This window comes from Miscanthus floridulus, chromosome 13 (genome assembly GCF_019320115.1).
Source record: "Miscanthus floridulus cultivar M001 chromosome 13, ASM1932011v1, whole genome shotgun sequence".
Taxonomy (NCBI): domain Eukaryota; kingdom Viridiplantae; phylum Streptophyta; class Magnoliopsida; order Poales; family Poaceae; genus Miscanthus; species Miscanthus floridulus.
This window is the reverse complement of record NC_089592.1, coordinates 9,063,196-9,081,961: the sequence shown is the minus strand read 5'-3', so window position 1 is coordinate 9,081,961 and position 18,766 is coordinate 9,063,196. Positions and strand designations below refer to the sequence as shown.

Below are 18,766 nucleotides of genomic sequence, written 5' to 3'. Positions count from 1 at the left end.
GGATGCGGGCACTCATCGCACAACACGTCGCTACGACGATCGCCCCGACGACCGCCGCCACAACGACCGATGCCACGATGACCGCAATTATCATCGTGACAACGGCCGTGATCGGCCAGAAGGACCCAAGACCGATCAAAATCGCCGCCGTCGGCCAGACCACATCATCGCTGCCGTCAATGAACCTCGCGCCAAGCGCAACTACGACGAACAGTACAAGAAGATCCTCGACGGCCCGTGTCCTCTCCATAAGAACGCCAAGCACAAGATGAAGAACTGCCTTGGTTTGGCTAAGGAGTTCCAGGACAAAAAGCTGAATGACGACGCCAACGATGGAGCTGGGGGTCGCTGACCACCAGGGGGCAATGACAATGCCTTCTAGGACCACGACAAGGTGGTCGCCACCATCTTCGTGGGCCTCGCCTCCACCGAGAGCAGAAGAGAACAGAAGCTTGCCGCACGGCGGGTGCTCAACGTCACTACGGAGGGCGCTGTCGCCAACCCCAGCTATCGTCCATGGTCCGAGGTCCCCATCACCTTCAGCAGGGCCGACCAGTGGACGGACATTGTAGAACTCAACCAAGACACCTATTGAAGTGCTACATCCCTAGCTCGTAACCCAATTAAGGTTAAGTTCTCGCAAGCCTAGCTCCCCAGCCATTATTAAACTGTATGAAGGGCTCCGAAATGAAGACCACTATTTGAAAAAAGAGTAAATGATTATTGTTTCCTTCCATGCATGATTATTGTTTCCTTCCATGCATGTGGCCTTAGGTGATCGATTTGTTTCCTTCAAAGCAGGCAGGGATCGCAGGGATGGCAGTTTCTTTTTCTATCGCGTGGGGTATCGCACGGGGTGGACAGACGGACGAACCAAAACAAATGTCGTACCAAAAGATGTCCACGCTTTGTTCTTTTTAGTTATAGGAGAAATAAGAATACTACTACACATATAATTTTTTGATAAGAAAATTAAAACTTTTTGAGAAGTGGTGGATGCTAGCGCAGACCAAAGATGGCTATATCTATCCAGTATTTTTAGATTCCACTGGAGTAAGAAGTGATTATAAGGCTTATAAATATTAATATTTCTTGAGATTAGCACCACTATCCAATTCTAGATCTCAAGCTCTGCCATCGACTCAAGCGACATGGTGTAGATTTTAAATGACCCTATGCCATCATTGCATTATGAGTGCAATCTACATATCTTTAATAAAATTAAAAAATGAGACTTAATAAAAGATACAGTAACTAGGGTTTCAACTTAATTTGAGGATAAAAATCTTTAGCAACTAATAAGATAAAATTTGAAAATCAAAATCTAGATTCATGGCATCACAAGATATGGGCTACAACAAGAGCCATCATAGTTCAAGGTAAGGTTCCAGTGCATATTAATTCAAGATATAGATACACATATGTGTTATGCAAAGGAAAAAAACCATACATATATAGATGAAAAACATATAGATCAGTTTTTTAAAAGCTGGTTATAACTAGATATATAGAGGATATAGAGTATTTATTATGTCTATTGTGTTAATAAATAAATAAAAGATAAAAACAATTAATAAAAGTAATTTTTATTCCATGTATCAAATAATAACATCTATTCCCTCCGCCCTGTAATATAGTATATTCTAGCATTCAAAATTTATCCTCAAATATAATACATTCTAGAGGACAAAAACTAGTTTTTGCATTAAATAATTTCTATTTATCAGCCGATCACCATTAATCACATTGATGATAGGGTCTGATTAGGAAATAAAATGAGGATACATACGTCTTTTATGGTCTTTCTTAATTTGTTTTAAAATTCCTAGAATACACTATATTACGGGACAGAGGGAGTAATATCTATATACCTCCTAACATTCTAGCCCATACTGAAGCATATGTTAATGGACTAGTTAGCTAAGCCATTAGTAATTAATTAATTTGGCCAACCATATACACAATTTAATTACTTATAGCCAAATTACTCTATCAAGAGAAAGTAGGTACATATGGGTGAGAATGAGAAGGCAAAGCAAGGGATGCGTGAGATGCCATCGAAGTTTGGAGCATAAGCAGTGTGTATCACTACCGGACTCAGTGAATTTGCCGAGTGCCAAGGGCACTCGGCAAAGCCCAATTTGCACTCGGCAAAGGCTTTGCCGAGTGCTGCACTCGGCAAAGAGCACTCGGCAAAAAAAGAGTCGGCAAAGACGTCTTTGCCGAGTGTCTTTTGTCGGGCACTCGGCAAAGCCTTTGCCGAGTGCCGACACTCGGCAAAGTTGGAACCGAAAAAAAAGCCGAAAAAATGGGAATTTTTACCCAAAAAAAAATGAATTTTTTTTTTAATTGGTGGAGGCCCCCACCGGTCAGCGCCCATCCATCTCCGGCTTTTTTCGCGTAAATTTCACGGCTACACGGCCGACGGGATTCGAACCCAAGACCTCCCGCTGCGCACAAACCTCCTCTACCACTACACCACACTGTCACTTGTGTCTAGATTCCGTTTTAGTTCCCAATATATTATACTAAACCGAGTGTAAATTGCTTATTTGAGACCCTAAATGAATTCAAATCAAAAAGTGGTCAACTACAAAGTTTCATAACTTTTTGAGATCTACAATTTTCATTTAGTAAGTTTTTCCATCCGAGGTCGTTTGAAAAATTTGAATTTTAAATTTCAGAGATTCAAACGTAGTTTTGCATGATAAGATGATTTCAAATCAAAAAGTTGTCAACTACATAGTTTCATAACTTTTGGAGATCTACAATTTTCATTTAGGAAGTTTTTTCATCCGAGGTCGTTTGAAAAATTCAAATTTTAAAATTTTCAAATTCAAACGTCGTTTTTGCATGAAAAATGATTTCAAATCAAAATGTTGCCAACTACAAAATTTCATAACTTCTCAAGATCTACAAAGTTTATTTTGGTCATTTGTTCATCCGACATAGTGGTAGTAACATTGTTCACAAATCATATATATCTCTCTTCTATTTTCATGAAATTAATATGAGAGATGTATATTTTATGAACAACGTTATTGTCGCTTTGTCAAATGAAGAAATGACCAAAATAAACTTTGTAGATCTTGAGAAGTTATACAACTTTGTAGTTGAAAAGTTTTTCATTTGAATTCATTTAGGGCCTCAAAAATTGATTCGAAAAACTGATTTGCCGAGGGCCAAAAAAATGCACACGGCAAAATACCTCTTTGCCGAGTGCCAAAATATAGGCACTCGGCAAAATACGGCTTTGCCGAGTGCTAGAAAAAAGGCACTCGGCAAACTGAGAGTAAATTGCTTGTTTGAGGCCCTAAATGAATTCAAATCAAAAAGTGGTCAACTACAAAGTTTCATAACTTTTTGAGATCTACAATTTTCATTTAGTAAGTTTTTCCATCCGAGGTCGTTTGAAAAATTTGAATTTTAAATTTGAGAGATTCAAACATAGTTTTGCATGATAAGATGATTTCAAATCAAAAAGTTGTCAACTACATAGTTTCATAACTTTTGGAGATCTACAATTTTCATTTAGGAAGTTTTTTCATCCGAGGTCGTTTGAAAAATTCAAATTTTAAAATTTTCAAATTCAAACGTCGTTTTTGCATGACAAGATGATTTCAAATCAAAATGTTGCCAACTACAAAATTTCATAACTTATCAAGATCTATAAAGTTTATTTTGGTCATTTGTTCATCCGACGTAGTGGTAGTAACATTGTTCACAAATCTTATATATGTATCTTCTACTTTCATGAAATTAATATGAGAGATATGAGATATGTAGATTTTATGAACAACGTTATTGTCGCTTTGTCAAATGAAGAAATGACCAAAATAAACTTTGTAGATCTTGAGAAGTTATACAACTTTGTAGTTGAAAAGTTTTTCATTTGAATTCATTTAGGGCCTCAAAAATTGCTTCGAAAAAATGATTTGCCGAGGGCAAAAAAAAATGCACACGGCAAAAAGCTTCTTTGCCGAGTGCCAGAAAAAAACACTCGGCAAAGACGTATTTTGCCGTGTGTTTTTGTTTGCCGAGTGTATTTTATTTGGCACTCGGCAAACACGGTATTTGCCGAGTGCCCGATAAAATACACTCGGCAAAGCCTCAGCACTCGGCAAATCGCCGGTTTCCGGTATGCATGTTACAAAAAGACTGATGAGACATGCTGATGCCTGCCACGCGGGTTTACACGAAGCTAGGAACCAGATATTATCAAAACGATGTGGGCAAAGGATCTGGATAAAGAAGTTCGTTGATTAGTTTTGCCGATGAACAACGTCATGTAAAATAGAAAACTATGCTTCATTCCGCACCATCACTCTAAGTATCTGACATCTATATCTGGAGTTTTGTAAAGTTGATCAACACCTCAAGCATATATTGTACCTGGGTACTGAATATTAATCGCTACCCGAGCCAACCCAACGCACCACCCCGACCCCGAGCCAACCTATCGGCTGGGCGCTGCCCCGTGTTCCAATTTTTTCTCTCTCCCGCACCCACCTCCTATTTATTATATCAGAAATGCTATACAATACATATATGTTTTAGCACCCTCTCTCTCTTCAACTGTGGGCAACCGTTCATCTTGGAGCCATCCGCTTCCGATGGTCCCACGCGCGGCCGCAGAAACGAAATGGGCCGGAGTCATGGGAGTAGTACTCGTAGAAAAGCAAGCAGGCAGTCCGCAGTCGTCAGCATCATAGTCATACCCACACTCTCACCATCTACTGCGGTCGTGGCTCCGATTTGTCCTCTTGTCCCTGCATAGAAAAAAAATTATTTCTTGTGATATGTGGATCTGTGATCTTGTGATTTGTGATTGTCTGGAGCTAGAAGAAGCTAGAGGTAGAAGGAGGACGGAGGTTGTTAGATCTTAATTCTATGGTGTAAAAAAATTGTGTGTTGAAACCGCATAAAACACGTGGTCGTTGGCTAGACATGCTCCGTTCCAATATTCGTAGATCGTGGGAGGCGCCGGTTCTATCCGCTGCCGTCGCAAGAACCCAGATCGCCGCCGCCCTCGCCGCACGAGCCCAGCTCGCCGCTACCCCCGCCCCCGCTTCAAGAGCCCAGCTCGCCGCCGCCCCCTCCTCATGAGCCCAGCTCGCCGCCTCCATCTCGCCTCGGTGGGTCGTGGGAGTCTGCAGGGTTACTTCCGCCGACGTCGCCCGAGCTCTGCTCGCCGCCGCCGTCCTCCTGCGATCTTGCTTCGCCGCCACCGAGGGCTCTCCCGGCACCATTTCCCCCCTCACCCCCTCAGCTCGTCGTCGCTACTGGCCGTGGCCGCAGTCTTGAAGGCCTAGCTGAGGGTCGGCACGGACGGTTGCTGCCAGGTTCAGCATCAGCGAGCTCGCCGAACCTAGGGCGTCCGTCCTACCCGTATCTCACCTCGCCTCCCCCCTTGGGTCCAACCGGCACCGCCATGCTCCCCTCACCCCATCTGGTCACCGCCGCCGCCTGGATGTTCCCGAGGGTCATAGTCACTTAGCTAGCAGGCTTGTGGAATATTGGCTGTTTCTGTCAATCGGTGGATAAATAATCTGTCTTCTATTGACCACCTGACTGTTGTATGATGCAAAAGTGAACTAGGTAACTAGGTCTGAATCTCAAACTATAGTTGAAACAACACTGCATTGGAACTGACCATTATGTTGCTATTTCAAGTTAGTAGGACAAAAAGTATTGTGCCTTTTTACTACATTATCATGTGCTCTTCAGCCTTCCATTTGAACTTTTGCATGCATCATCGTATATGCTGTTGCAATACCCTTTTGTCAGAGTATCCGAACCTAAATAAAACCCTGCCACTGCTAAATATTTCAACTTTACCTTTTTTGAGATAATAATGTTCCTAGAGCAACACCAAATTTCAGAACTTTATCAAGTGTGTAGCCATCTAAATCTTTTCCTGTTAATCAAGATTTGCCTCAAAGGTAAGTAATGTTAAACCTTTATCATGTAAACAGAAGTCCACAGGCTTAGTTGCCCGTACATATCCTCATCTGCCTATAATGTAATAAGTATCGGACTTGCAACATCCTCAACTAAATAAGTGAATCACAACCTAGTAATGACAACATATGCATGCATTACTCTCAACAAAGCTATGAATCATTCCTAACAATAATATTTTTATCCTGTATGTTTCTCTTCACTCTTCAGTCTCTGGGCTCCTACACAAAAGCACATATTTGTATTTAGGAATAAATTTTCCTAATTTAATCTATATATGGTTTCATCATAATTTCTAATTAGTATTTACTAATAAATTTTCCTAATTTTGATGTCTCATGTTTAGGTAATGAATGAGATCGTGTGTGTTTTTTACCATGTTGGGACTTGGGAGAATATCTGGTAGCTTTGCACTAATGAATGTGGGCAGGAAAGGGCCAATATGATTTTTTTTTGTTATAACATAAATCTAATATTTTCCTTTTGGTGCCTTGAACATATTGATGTAGGTCTAGTAACCAAAATATTGTGAGTGCTTGAATTAATGGAAATTCTTGGTTGCGCTGACTTTAGTCATGTTCATGGACATAACTGTACACCTTTTTTTTGTATATTGGCCGTTAAGCTCTACAATGAAGCTATCTAGCAAAGGAGGTGATCAAGCAAAAAGGTGATAAGATAAGCAGTACAAAAGTAATTGCAAAGAATGTGTGCGCTGCACACGACCTGAGGGCTGAGGCACAAGCTCACAACAAGAAGCTGGCATGGACAGTGGTGTTCTACCTAGTAGCTATAATTCCATAGATGGTTTACATTTGATTGTTACGTTGCACAACATTGGGCGATCATTAGCACTATGTATCATTTTGGTCGTTTGGATCTAATTAAAAAAAACTTCCATATGATTCTCTAAAATAATATTTTGTGATGTATTAGTAAACAGGCCAGTTTTGATTCTTACCAAATTAACAACAATCAAATACTAGTACAAAGTTACGTGACCATTTATTGGGAGTTGGGAACCATCAAAGCAAGGACGAAAACTTAATTATTGAAACCATAAAAAGTTGAACAAGAAGGTGCAAATGCACGCGTGCGAAGTGACTAAAAAAACCCGGGCAAGCAATACAACTGCTTCAGGTAAAAAAAAAAAAAATCCGAAAGAAAAAAAAAAAGAAAAACATTCGGCCGATTCAGGTAAAAAAAATCCGAAGGAAACGACTGCAGGTGGGTGCCCGGGCATCCGATCGTGATTGAGCCTTCGTTCGGCGCGCGGGTGAGGGAATGACCTTGGATACTTAATAATATTTAGTACCCTGGGTACTAATTATATATATACATATATATAGATAGATAGATAGATAGATAGATAGATAGATAGATAGATAGATAGATAGATAGATAGATAGGGCCATATAAGTTCATCATGACATGTACAGCACCATTATACCAAACTCGTTCTCTGATCTAGTGTTAGGCACCATGGACGCTGGTACCAACGAGGGCGGCACAAGAACAATTCTCCTCCCCAACGATGGCATTGAGCAGAGGGCCGTGATGGCACTGGAGAGGCTCCAGGCCGAATTTTCCAAGGTGAACACCAAGATCCACCGGTTTCCCCGTAGACTCCAGGGGATTGGGGCCGACAACGACCGCTACATCGTGCCAAGCGTGGTGGCCATTGGCTCGTACCACCATGGCTTGCCGCACCTGCAGAGATGGAGGAGGTCAAGCTCGCCGCGGCCTACATCCTTTGCAGAGACTGGGGCCACGACACGACGGAGGTGTACGAGAGGATCTTGTCGGTCGCAGGCGACGCCCGAGGCTATTACGACGTCAAAGACCCGTCGTTTTTTGGCGTCAGCAACCCCGAGTTCGCGGCCATGATGTTCGTCGACGGCTGCTTCCTGGTTCAGTACATCACCGGCCGCGGCCGCGGGGACGTGCTGGGGAGCTGGATGACACCCAGCATCGAGAGGGACATCTTCCTGCTCGAGAACCAGATCCCCTGGTTGGTGCTCGAGGTGCTCATGATGGAGTTCATGTCGACCGTGACCCCCGTCACCGTCAATGTGCTAGAGTTTGTCGCCGGAGTGCAGAAGGAGTTTCACCCCGGAAAGGCCAAGAAGAAGGAGGTCCGGCTGGTGCCCGGCGGCAGCGGCGACTACAAGCCGCCGCTTCTCCTTGGCCTGCTCTGGTACACTCAGGTCGACAGCATGCCCGAGCGCGTGAAGAAGAACGACTACTACCACTGCAGGGCCTTCCGGCCGTTGAAGTCCAGCAACGCCGTGGAGCTCGCGGAGATCGGCATCAGGTTAACACCCAGCACGAAGCCATGGTTTTGGGACATGAGCTTCCACCGGAGCCACCTGTTAGGCGAGCTGTCCCTGTCGCCGGTGCTCCTCAGCGACACCACGGCGTGCTGGCTCGTGAACCTCACCGCGCTGGAGGAGGCCAACACGGCAACACCTCAGCTGGCTCAAGCGCGAGCGGGGACTACTCTGATACCTACGTCGTGAGCTCCTACATGTTCATGCTGGCGATGCTCATGGATAGGGAGGAGGAAGTGCAGCAGATGCGCTCTAACTATATCCTCTACAGCACCTTGAGCAACAAGCAGGCGCTGCGCTTCTCTTCAAGGACCTCGCCGACCACCTCCGCTTCGGTGACCCCTACTTCTTCTTCTCTCCTTGTACAGGCGCCACGTGTGGATCACCATATACAGGTTCATATACAAAAACTACAGGGCCATTGCCGCAGTCCTGTCCGTTGCCGGTGTGTTGTGCAGCATCTTGAACGCACTTTATTCGCTCAAGAAACCCTATAAGACCTAGCTAAGCTACCTAGCCTGCCTGGCCCCTTGCTTCGCTTGTTATATAAGTAAGGCACTAGCAAATATGTCCATGCGTTGCAACGGGAGGAAAAAATGTATCAAATTTTAATGGAAAATTCGGATGGGATAGTACATACTCTCCCGTTTCAAATTATAAGTCACTTTGACTTTTTTGTTTATCCATTTTGCTATGTATATAGATTGTTATATTTAGATGCATAACAAAATGGAGGTATAAAAAAGTCAAAGCGGCTTATAATTTTGAATGGAGGGAGTATTTATTTATTTTTACCCTTTCTAGAAAGCCTAATAGCTATAATTTATTTTATGATCACTATGGCGTATAAGGGCGTGTGTGGAGTGGCTCTGTGCCAAGTGCTATGTGATTAGAGTCGGAGTCAGAGTCGAAGTATTACAGGCGAAGCCAATTTTTGGAGGTCTGGCTCCGGGCACCAAAATGGCTTTGACTCCATTTACGGGAGAGCAGAAGTGCTCCTCTCTGCGATCTTGTTTGTTGCGGCTTCGCCTACTCTAGTGTCAGAGCCAGTTAATTTTGGCAATCTCTACACCTAAAAAGATTGTAATGTCCGCGTCCTTGTCGAATACGAATCATCATGCACTTGGATCTCATGAGTCTGCGTTCTACCCTATTCCGATATGAAGACCGGATCCATGTGTCCGTGTCCGATATGTAGTCCTCGGAGTGGATTTGTCCATGTTCCCCGATAGAATCCATGTTCATCTAAATCAACATTTCTTCTATCATCAACGGCGGCCACTGGGCGAGCATTGCGGCATCATGGACCCGTTGTTCCTAGTGGATTAGGACCACCTGGAGGAGGTGTGGGCAGTGGCCATCATCATCAAGACGTGCCTAAGCGCCAAGCCATCGCACCGCCCCTCGTCGCGCTACGTGCTACGCGCCATGGAGAGCCCCTTGCGCGTGGTGCGCCAGTGCTCCTCTCGGTCTAGCTCGGTGTGGCGGCAGCCGTGGAGCTCGTCGTCCCGGAGCTCGTGGCAGTCACCTGGTGCAGACCCCGGGAGACATGGCGCTGGACCGGCAGCACTCGCGGAGGTCGCACGGTAGCGGAGGTGAGGCGTTGTTCATGTTCTCATTCAAGATAGCCGTGGCGATGGACGTCGTGCCGCAGTTGGCGGCGACGCTTGACGAGGACGGGATTCTTTTACAAGAAGGGTGGCATTCTTGATTCTTTCCCCTGCGTGATATCATGTCGTCCCATGTGTGTGTATATTTTGTTCGTGTGTGAAGCGTTCATCTGTGTTTCAACATGACAAAAAAAAATTATGTTCAATTTTTTTAGGGATTTTGAACTTCATTTTTGTCATGCCTTCCTTGATTTTCGAAGGCAAGAAACAGAGACAATTGGGCTGCCTTCAGTAAAATTTCAACGGCAAGAAACAGGTAAAGAAGGAATAGGAAAATAGAGTCTGGGTCACACACATGAACCAATGCATTGTTCGGTAATTAAAGGGAGCTGACGGACAAAAAAAAGGATGAACGAAAAAAATGACCGGAAAGTTTACCTCTTTAGTATTATGTATAGACTTATGCAATAATTCATATTTGGCCAGCATTTTTTTTTCTGAAATATACCTATCATGTAATTTTCTCATGTGTAAGTGTAAATAAAGTACTAAACAATAACCATTTCCATTCCGTTTAGTTTATTATGTATATGTGTATAAGTATTAATTAATTAATATTGCCCCTCCAGGGGAAAATTTATGTTTTAGTACAAACTATAAACAAAATGAATCATTATTAATACTCTGTTTGTATTTGCAGTAAAAAAAAGTACCTAGGTTCAAAAAAAAATCCATGGAGGTTACCCACATATTAGGCACATTAACAGCGGCTGAGTGCTGTTTAATCCTGGTTTTTACTCTTAAAGTAACATGTAATCAATACGACGTGGATGGAATAATATGTTCAATACACATTTACATAACGACAGTCCCAACCTAGAGACTAGGATGGTTTCTTAGGGTGCCAACTAAACAAAATAATGATATGTAGCATTGAAATTGAGGAAGAGAGAGAAGAAAATAGTTTCTTATACAATAAACTATGAGGTTGGTGGTAAGACGTGGTTCACTCAGTCGATATGAGCCGTTTGGACTTTAGAAGCGTTACAACCAGTATGGAAACCAGGTCATAATTTCTGGGTTGCGACTGTCCTATTCAAACTGATTTCTTTGTGTTCCAAATAATGGTAAGCAAAGAGGAGCTAAGGCAAAAGGGGAATAAGGTTCAATAGAACAGCTATGATGAAGAATAAAGTGAGGATCGCTATGGACTATGCCCATGCAGACGCCTTTGTGCACAACAATTTCTCAAAGCCGCCGCCACCATGGCCACCACTTAGACCCTCCTCTGCGCCGCCGCCTCAGTCCCCTCTCTCACTGTCTGCCAGTAGTGATCTTGTTGTCAATTAGAGAAGTGGGGACCCACCCTCCGTAGATTTAGGGTGTGTTTGGTAGGGATCCAGATTCCACTAAAAATGTTTCGGATCCAGATTCTCTCAGAAAATCGTCTGCGCCGCCGCCTTTGTCCCTTCCTCTCTTCCTACCTGCCGGTGATCTTGATTTCAATTGGAGAAGTAGGGGCTCACTCCCTCGCTCCTTTTGTAGATTTAGGGTGTGTTTGGTAGCGATCTAGATTTCCTAGAAAACGTTTCAAATCTAGATTGAAACGTTTCAAATCTAGATTCTCTCATGAATCCTCTGCTCTACTGCTTTGGTCCCCCTCTTCTCTCCCTACCTTCCGGTGGGGACCAGCTCCTCCCTTCATAGATTTACGGTGTATTTGGTAGGATCCAGATTTCTCAGAAAAAGTTTCATATGACAAATCAGAATCACGTTGAGAGATTGTTTGGCTGGTAGACTAGATTCTAATTCACTAGAAGATATATATTTTCTTAAAAGTCATATAAATAAAAATATATTTGAAAAAGTTTTGGGATTTTTTGTGGGCAAAGACAATTTAAATACAATCCATTTTAACTTGTTCCACTAAAAAGGGATTATACAACTAAAATACAATTGCTAGAATGTGAGGCAAAGAAACTGAGGAGGTAATTAGCATGGAAACCAGGATTTTGCCGATTTGATGATGGAGTGCAAATATGAGAATCGTTCGAACCGATTCTAGTTAAAACATTTTGTAGTTTAGCTATTCAGCCTGTTCGCTTGTTGGTTTCAGCCAGGGCTTATTAGCCAGCCAACAGTGTTTTTCTCTCACAACAAACCAGCACCAGCCGGGCTTATCAGCCCAGAAACCAACCAGCGAACATGTCGATTCGGCACAGATTCTTGGTTTCAAGATCAGAATCTGGAACGTTTGTGTGTGCCAAACGCCCCCCTTAATTAGTTCCTGTTGGTCCTTATTTCACATCTAGGATTTAGTTCATGACATCGACAAGGTGGCCGTGATGATATCGTATTTGAATAAAATCTCTCTGGCCTTGATTTATGGATTAGTTTTTGTTGGTCCATATTGTGGGCTACATCGCGCTACTTATGTGCCGAGACGAGCTGAAATGAGCCAAGCTGGCACGGTGTATACCTAATTGGGAACTGGAAAGGCCGCAATCAGTGGACAATGCTTCATAGCGACTCGGTCGGATGGCAAGCGAAATTCTCTGTTGGTGTGTACATGATTCATGATCGCACATGGGAAGTAATAGTAGGTGAAAAAATCGACGAGAAAACAAGCATTAACCCTTTTATTTTCTAAAAATAAAAATCTCTAGCCGAAGTTAATCAGAGCCAACTATTTCAAAGGCAAATGAACCGTACAAACACACAGTGTTAACAAACGCGCCTGTCTTCGAATGGGAATTAGAAGAAGAGTTTTGCTCGGGTGGTCCTCTCCAGAAAACTTGCACAAATCTTAGAGCAGACTAGTAATTAAATATAATTATTAATTTCTCATGGGTTTAGATTGAGCCTGGACCTACCCATGCCCAAACGAAGCCCAGATCCAGCCTAGGCCGTTATTTGTGGATCTTAACTGGGTCTGCCGCATGTTCGTATCATTCAGTCATGCCGATGCTGCTCTCTGGACGACGGCCGCGGCGACGCATGAATGCGACGGACCACTAGGCGCCAGCGGTGGCCATGAGCAAGGCGATGCGGGGCCAGTGTCGGGGTTAACAATGCGGAGTTCCAGCGGTTCGAGGAGGGGTTTGGCGTACACTCAAAGGAGTGACAACAATTTATCGGCAGAACATGCTCAAGCGACAAAAACCTATTCCATTACACGAGAACCACTATGTAAAAAAGCCACATCACAGACGCGCCTTCTCGACGCACGTCTGTAATAAGTTGCCGACCGGGGTCGCCAATCCGGTGGCGTCAACACACGTCTGTAATAAGTGCTTACTACAGACGCATGTTTATAGCACGCGTCTATAGTTAGACGACACATCACAGACGCGGATAGCTAACACGTGTCTGTAGTTCGTGGTTGGGACGCATCTGTAACATCAGTTGTTACTCACACAGTCACACACGCGCAAAAGAACACCGCGTCACTTGGTTGTCCCACGGACCCAAAAAAATTATTCACTCTAGCCTATGACCGAGCCCTCACGTCCGCTCCCCGACTCCAGCCCCATGTGTCCCCGAGTTCCGACTCCAGTCCCCTCCTCCTCCTGTGCCGCTCCCCTCTCTCTCTCTCGGTGGTTGGCTCCGAGCACGCGAACGGTGGCGGCAGCTAGATTCGGACGTGCGGATGGTGGCGCTGGCTGGATCTAGGCGCCCCATCCCTGTTGACTCATCTCTCTCTATCTTCCTCTCTCTCTCTCTCTCTCTCTCTCTCTCTCTCTCTCTCTCTCTCTCTCTCTCCTCTACTCCAGTTCTCTCGGCTTCACAGCGACGCAATCCAGCGTGGGCGGCGCCGGCATCACAACGCGGGTGGCACCAGCTACGGGATCTGGGTACGGGCGTCTGGATTCGAGCGCGGCGGGATCCCAGCCCGGGCTTCGGCGACGGTGAGATCCCGACATTGGGGCGACGACGGCAGCAGGATCTAGGTGCGTGGCCTATAGCCGAGCCATCTCAAGTCTCCTCCTCCATGGTGCTCCGCGTGCTCATGGGTAACCCTAGCCACGCCTGTGATGCCCCAAACCCTAGCTGCATTCTAGATCAAGGGGTCCATTACGTGTATAGTTCATGGATTTCATTTGGGTAACCCTAGCTGCTTAGGTTTTGCACATATGTCCCTTCGTTCTCTCCTTCTTTCCCCAAATTGATATGGTTCCTTGATCTATGATGGCTGCAATTTCCTATGAATTTCCCCAAACTAAGAACTTAAAGGTCCTTTACCGTGTGATTTGGGCTATATGATAATTAATTGTACTTAAGTGTCGAACTCTTGATGCTTGTTAATTGGAGATTAATACTGAAATTTTTGTGGCTATAATAGGAGTAGTTTTATCAGAGGATATAGCAGCTCCACTTAGCCTATAGTTTTCATGGTATATTCTGTTTCATGTCTAAATTATTAATCATTGAATTCAATGTTTCTTTTCTCTTTGATGTCATAGGAACCAAGCAGTGTGGAAAAAGTCTTGGGAATTGATGAGCATATAGGCTGTGCCATGAGTGGATTTATTGCTGATGCTAGAACACTAGGTCTGCCAATTTTTTTGCTACACTGTATCAACATTTATTAACAACTGTGATGATTGTAACTCCTTGTATTTCAACCTGTTTTGTATATCTACCTAGCTTCTATTAAGTCACAAGTAAAATGCTATATATTGTGTTGGTTATCTACCTAGTTTTGACTTATCTAAAGCTCCAAACTACTATATGTGCTAAAAGCTCCAAACAACTATGTTAGAATTTGATGCTAAAAGCATGCTGGGGATTTCTTGTTGTGATTGAGCAAGCGAAGGACAATATCGGCGAGAGAGTCGCAGTGCTCCAACAGCCAGGGTCACTGTTTGGAAAGGTATTTTCAGTCTTGCAAGTTTTTCAATTATCTTACCGTTTGGAAACTTAACATATCCTGCTAGCCATAGTTTGGAGTTAGAAATGTGCTTTCCAGAGCAATAGAATTAGTTTGGAGTCAGAAATGTGCTAGCCTAAGCATTTTTTTTTTGTATATATGAACCAGTACCATCGATAGCCATTAAGATGCTTTCTTCTTGATTACAAAGGTAACTAAGATTCATTTTTGCATTTTCCTTTGTGGATGTTGGGAGCAGGAGGAGCTCGTGCAGCTTAAGCGCGAGGCTTATGGCAGAAGGGTAGTTTCTATGTCAGTCCTGATCCAAAGTTGCTGTTTGTCAGAAGGGTAACTAACTCAGATTCTTGCTGTTCTTTTGCTTGCTTTAGACAGATTCTTGCTGTTATGGTCCATATTTATAAGCTGTTGTTATTCTGCTTGATATTTGGAAAGGGTTTGCTGCTCTCGATTGTCTATCTTGATCACAGTAGTGTGAATGTGCAGCAAGCAAAACTTAAATTAGTTGTAGATGTGCAGGAAGATGGTAGCTGCAGTCACTCTTCTTGATCACAATAGTATGAATGTGCAGGAAGATGGTAGCTGCAGTCACTCTTTCTTATTTGTATAATCATAAAGCTAACAATTGGTTCTTTTGTTTTCTCATGCTGTAGCTATCAGCTGGATATCAATGTTGACAAAGCATCCGATTTCTTTGAAGCAGTACGCAGGCTGTTTTCCTCCTTAAGGTAAATCCTAGTTCACGGCGTGTAAAATTCTGTGAGATAATGATAGCATTATAGAAAATCTATATTTCTTCTCCTGGATTTATATCTGCTAGAGTCAGTGAAGTGTTAGTGGATCTCCTGGCAGACCTTCAGTTTTTTGTTTGGTTGGCTGCTTGCAAACTATTCTCTAATTAGCATGAAACTGTCTGTGTATTGGAAATTGTCATGTATGATAGCGAATTGGGAAGTGATAGCAGCTTGTTTTGAAGAGCCAATTTCTCACTTGTGTGTGATCTATTTTTGGATTGCTTGGAATTTGGTTGCTCATGAAAGTTTCATGCCTCTTGCAGTTTCCCATTGACTTGGAACAATATGACCAAAGAGAGCAGCTTAAGAAAAGTGGCCTGGTGATAAGGACCAATAGGCAGTAAAGTTTGATGCCTCATCTAAGTTTGATGCCTCATCTAAATTCTATATTTTGGCCTACTTTGGTCCAGGTGTAATGTACATACATATATTGGTGCTTTCAGAATGCCATGTGAGATTTTTTGCAATATTGCACTACGTAATAGCTTTTACTTGCAGTATGTTGGAGGGACATGTAATTGCTAATTAGCAATAGACTACTATGTATATAGTTTGATGTGTGTCATGTATGGTATATGTAACACCGTGGCAGTGAGGATTTTTCTTTTTTCTTTTTTTTTTGTAATTTGTTATTATAGACGCGTGTTGGCTATGTGCTTCTGTGACAAGGGGTCATCACAGATGCGTTGTTGACTCCACAAGTCTGTCGTATGAACCAATCACAGACGCGTGTTTATATATCACAGACGCGTATTGGTAACACGCGTATGTAGTATGAGGTTATCACAGACGCGTTTTTAGTGCGTCTGCAATAAGACCTTACTACAGACATGTTATCAGAGATACGCCGAAGCGCTTCTGTGACGTCTCTAAAGGTGCGTCTGTGATGTGCTTTTTTTTACATAGTGAATGGTGGTGGGCGGACGTGCTGCGGTGGGTCATCGGGGAAGCGGTGTATGTCAGAGGGGTCCAAGATTGGAAACGAAAGGCGGCGGCACGCGCAGGCCACGGCATCATTGGCACATAGGCTAGCCGTTGATGACCCGACACGGCGACACCTGACGGTTCTGCACCTCCCGGCTCTTGACCGTGTCGTCGTCGAGCGTCGACAGCCTGATGATCCGTACCGTCTGTGCGCCGCTGCCGCCATACTCACGATGAGAGCGGCGCTACCACGTGGTTGTTGATGAAACCAACAAGCGGCGGCACCAATTAAGATCCACAAATAATGGACTGGACTGAATCCGGGCTCCATTTGGATATGGGTTGGACTGGACTGGATTTAATCTGACTTGGGATGAAATTATAATTATAACTAATTATTACTAGACCGCTTTAAGATTTATGTAAATTTTTGAAGAGGACCACCGAAGCAAAACATAAGAAGAAACAGCCATTGCTAGATATAACTAATCTTAGCAAACAAAAGCCTATCTTAGTTGGTTATGTACTTATGATTTGTTTTTGTGAATATGTGAATTTGAGTCCTAAACTTACTATACGTGCTGGTATTCTCTTAATCTAGGATTGAGGTCATACCCTCTAATCTTGTCATGGTGCCTGAAAAATAGCATTTGTTCAGGCGACGGTTGTGAGCCGTGAGATGAAGATCTAACGAATCAGATAAACGAATCTTAAACCAAGATCAAAGGATCATGTTATCGCCTAAACCAAAGACAGGTTTCAGGCACCTGCTTTTTACGAAAAGTGTTTAAATAATTATTAGTCTTAAAAGTTAAAGCTATGGGCACCAGCTTGTACAGTGAATGAAGTTACGATTTTTTGTTGGAGGAGAGCATAGTTTTGAAGATTCCAACTAGGACACCGACGATGGAGAAGAGGGTGGCGATGGTCATGGCCTTGTAGCCATTGTAGAGGTGGCGGTAGACGAAGATGAGCACCGAGTAGCGCCGCCTGTACGAGTTAGAGGAGGAGATCTATATGGATCAGCCGGATGGGTTTGTAGCAAATGGTCAAGAAGGCAAGGTGTGTAAATTATTAAAGTCATTATATGGCCTAAAATAAGCTCCTGAGCAGTGGCATGAGAAGTTTGACAAAACTCTAACATCTGTTGGCTTTGTTGTAAATGAAGCTGACAAATGTGTGTACTATCGGTATGGTGGGGGTGAAGGAGTTGTTTTGTGCTTATATGTTGATGAAATACTAATCTTTGGATCCAGCCTCAAAGTGATTGAGGAAGTGAAAGAATTTTTATCTAATAATTTTGAAATGAAAGATTTGGGAGAGGCTAATGTTATTCTTAATATCAAGCTTCTGAGAGAAGGTGATGGTGGGGTAACTCTGTTACAATCCCACTATGTGGAAAAGGAGCTGAGCCGCTTTGGGTTTAGTGACTGTGAACCTGCTCCTACACCTTATGACTCTAATGTGCTATTCAGGAAAAATCAGAGAATAGCAAGAGATCAATTGAGATATTCCTAGATCATTGGTTCGCTCATGTATCTTGCTAGATCAACAAGGCCTGACATCTCATTTGCTGTGTGCAAGTTGAGCCGGTTTGTGTCAAACCCGGGAGATGATCACTGACGTGCTCTTGAGAGAGTGATGCGCTATCTAAAAGGCACTATGAGCTATGGTATTCGTTATACCAGACACCCAAAAGAGCTGGAAGGCTAGTGTGATGCCAACTGGATCTCTGATGCTGATGAGCTTTATGCCATAAGTGGATATGTGTTTTTGCTTGGAAGTGGTGCTGTTTCCTAGAAGTCTTGCAAGCAGACTATCTTAACGAAGTCTACAATGGAAGCAGAACTCACAGCATTAGACACCGCTGGTTCTAAGGCCGAGTGGCTTCGTGATCTCCTTATGGATTTATCGGTTGTTGAAAAACCAATACCGGCTATTTCTATGAACTACGATAACCAGACTGTGATTACGAAGGTTAACAGTTCTAAGGATAACATGAAGTCTACAAGGCATGTTAAGAGACGACTAAAATCTATCAGAAAATTAAGAAACTCTGGAGTAATAGCGTTGGACTATGTTCACATGTCTAACAATCTGGCAGATCAATTCACTAAGGGTCTGTCACGCAATGTGATAGAAAGTGCATCAAGAGAGATGGGTTTGAGACCCACATGAAATTTACTGTAGTGGTAACCTATTCTATGTGATCGGAGATCCCGTGAAGTAGGATGGTGAAACAAGCTAGTAGTAAATTGT

At 43.4% G+C, this 18,766-nt stretch overlaps 1 pseudogene; it reads left to right on the top strand.

The window, feature by feature from the left end:
- Nucleotides 1–7,443: 7,443 nt before the first annotated feature.
- Nucleotides 7,444–8,795, top strand: LOC136499403 (UPF0481 protein At3g47200-like; annotated as a pseudogene).
- Nucleotides 8,796–18,766: the final 9,971 nt, after the last annotated feature.